Source organism: Urocitellus parryii, chromosome 11 (genome assembly GCF_045843805.1).
Source record: "Urocitellus parryii isolate mUroPar1 chromosome 11, mUroPar1.hap1, whole genome shotgun sequence".
Lineage (NCBI taxonomy): Eukaryota > Metazoa > Chordata > Mammalia > Rodentia > Sciuridae > Urocitellus > Urocitellus parryii.
This window is the reverse complement of record NC_135541.1, coordinates 98,970,170-98,972,744: the sequence shown is the minus strand read 5'-3', so window position 1 is coordinate 98,972,744 and position 2,575 is coordinate 98,970,170. Positions and strand designations below refer to the sequence as shown.

At 49.2% G+C, this 2,575-nt stretch overlaps 1 pseudogene; it reads left to right on the top strand.

Moving 5' to 3' along the window:
- Positions 1–1,074: 1,074 nt before the first annotated feature.
- LOC113178580 (Ig kappa chain V-VI region NQ2-48.2.2 pseudogene) lies at positions 1,075–1,464 on the top strand (annotated as a pseudogene).
- Positions 1,465–2,575: the final 1,111 nt, after the last annotated feature.

Below are 2,575 nucleotides of genomic sequence, written 5' to 3'. Positions count from 1 at the left end.
AAATCGTGTCACAACCTGGCCTTGATAAGACTACTAGGTATGCTTTCTGACCTCAGCACGGTGGCTCATATTTTGATAATGAAAACATCATTTACTTAAAAAACTCCTCTCCCAAAGTCACAGAGGGATGCTTGATGTCAGCTTAACCCTTCAGGACAGGACAGGGCTTCTATTGAGGATAAATGGTCATCACTTGGATTCACTGTTCCTTAGTCTGAGGCAGCCTTCAGCTTCTAAACCCCAGAGACCTTGTGACACCAGCCCAAGATGGAGCCCTACAGAAACTGTAGCTGGGATGTGCAGAGGGCTGTAAAGAGGACTGTACCCTTCAGTGGGAAAGAGTCCCTGCTTCTCCTCACTGGGCTTTCCTCTCTACCTGGAATCCCTGCCTGGCTTTGTGGCCACCTCCCTGAGGATATGAGATCCAGCTCACACTGGAGTTCAGCCATCTAGGAGGCCATGAGGATGGGAAAGGCCTTGGAGCCACAGGCAAGGAGAGCAGAGACAGTGTGTGGCCTAGGACACTCTGATGGACAGTCCATGTGATCCTCCTGAGCAAGTTCTTCTCACAGAGGACACTGACCTGCTGCAGACAGGAGAAGCACAGGGACAAAGGGCTTCATTGTTCACAAGGTCAGATGAAGCCCAGAAACACAGGAGGACTCTGGACAAGAGCTCAGGACAACACTCAGGTCCTGGTCTCTAGGCCACCTCAGCTTCTGCAGTGGGAGGACCACATGATCTATGGGCCAGTGCTGCCCCACACACCCTGCTGATTTGCATGTTTCCTCTCAGAGATCACAGAACTGTGAGCCAATTTCAGGGGTCCCTGGGGGAAGAGGAGTGTTCAGCTCAGACAACACCATGGAACTTCAGGCTCAAATTGTCAGCTTTCTGCTGCTCAGAGTCACAGGTAGGAAAGAGAAAGCTCAAGATCCAGAGTCCACTTCCCACATGAGTCAGTTGGAGTCTACATCAGGGTTTTGATCTTAGTTGCTTCTGCACCTTGTCTGGTATGAAGACATACATGAATCTCTATTTCTACTAATTTCTCTCTCTTTTCATCTTTCCCATATGAGCATAGTGTCCAGTGGAGAAATTGTGCTCACGCAGTCTCCAGGGTCCCTGGCTGCTTCCCAAGGGGAGAGGATCACCAGGACCTGCACAGCCAGCTCCAGTATAAGCACCAGCTACTTGCACTGGTACCAACAGAAGCTAGGGGCCTCTCCATGGCTACTGATCTATAGAACATCCACCCTGGCCTCTGGAGTCCCAGCACGCTTCAGTGGCAGTGGGTCTGGGACCTCCTACTTGCTCATGATCAGCGTGGAGGCTGAAGATGTCGATACCTTCTACTGTCAGCAGTGGGACAGCTCTCCACCCACATGGTGCTACAGACTGCAACAAAAACCCCTTGAGCTCCTTGGGCCAGCTGCTTCCCCCTCAGAGCCTGGCAAGGTCTAGAGCGGTGTCTGTAACAGAACCTCTATCCTTTTCTGCAGTGGTGCCATGGTGAATTTTTCTCAAGGGTGTTTGACTTCTGGACAAGAGAAAAGTGCAGATGTGCAGCTGGGATGAGGTCCCCAGAGGGCCCAGCTGTTGTGACAAGCATAGAGTTTTCTAATGGTGACACAGAGCTCCTGAGTGGAGCATTGATCCTGGGGAGGAAGTTCCTGGGCTTCTGAACCACTGTGCAGGAACCTGGAGGAACATTCCTTCCAGAGTGGTTTCCTGTCAGTGAGGAGCAACTATGGAGAGACAACCTACTGCTCTAGGACCAAATCACTCAGCACAGAGCAGCTGTGCTCCCCGGGTGAAGGACTGTGGGGGTGAGGCCATTATAGCCTCTTCTTTTGGGAAATGTTGAATTTACACTTTGCATGTTTCTGAAGAATGTGTTTCACTGTGGAAGTGGCTAGGACAGCCATCCAAGCAGGAGAAAGTGACAGAGCTCCCAAGTTATGACAGAATGGGTGTCCTCATCCTTTTTCTGTGATTACTAACTAATCCTTCTTTGGGGCGCTGATGCAGTGATAAACGTGTGGAAAACACCTCGTGCCTCGTGTCAAACAACTGTGCACAGGAACAAAGTGTCCGAGGCAGAGACCTCAACCTCTGCACCCCCCCCCATTTCCCTGAATGCCAGGAAGCCTGCTTGACACCATTTTCCACCTAAAAGGTGTTTTGAAAATTTAATATATATTTGAATATTTCTAAAATTTGAAATATAGAACATGAGCATCACAGAAAGAGAGAATGTTTAGTGGAAGTTCCTGGTTAGGTGTGGAGACAGAGCTCTGTGGGAAAGGCACCTCTCAGTTCTCTTTCCTTTCTAAATAAAATCAGCTCACACAGTCCAATTAACTAAAATAAGAGAATGGCCAGGGGTCACCTGCTTGGTCTCTTCAGTGACAAAGTAAAGGGCTTTCACAAGGAGCTGTCAGTTTTGCAGGAATCCAGAAAAATACTAAATGGTAGTGAAGATTTTGTGTCTTCGTATGGTCAGTAGATGCCCAGCCAATCACTCCCTGTGCCCTGGACCTTCTGCCTATAAAACTGAGAGGTGAAATTAGCT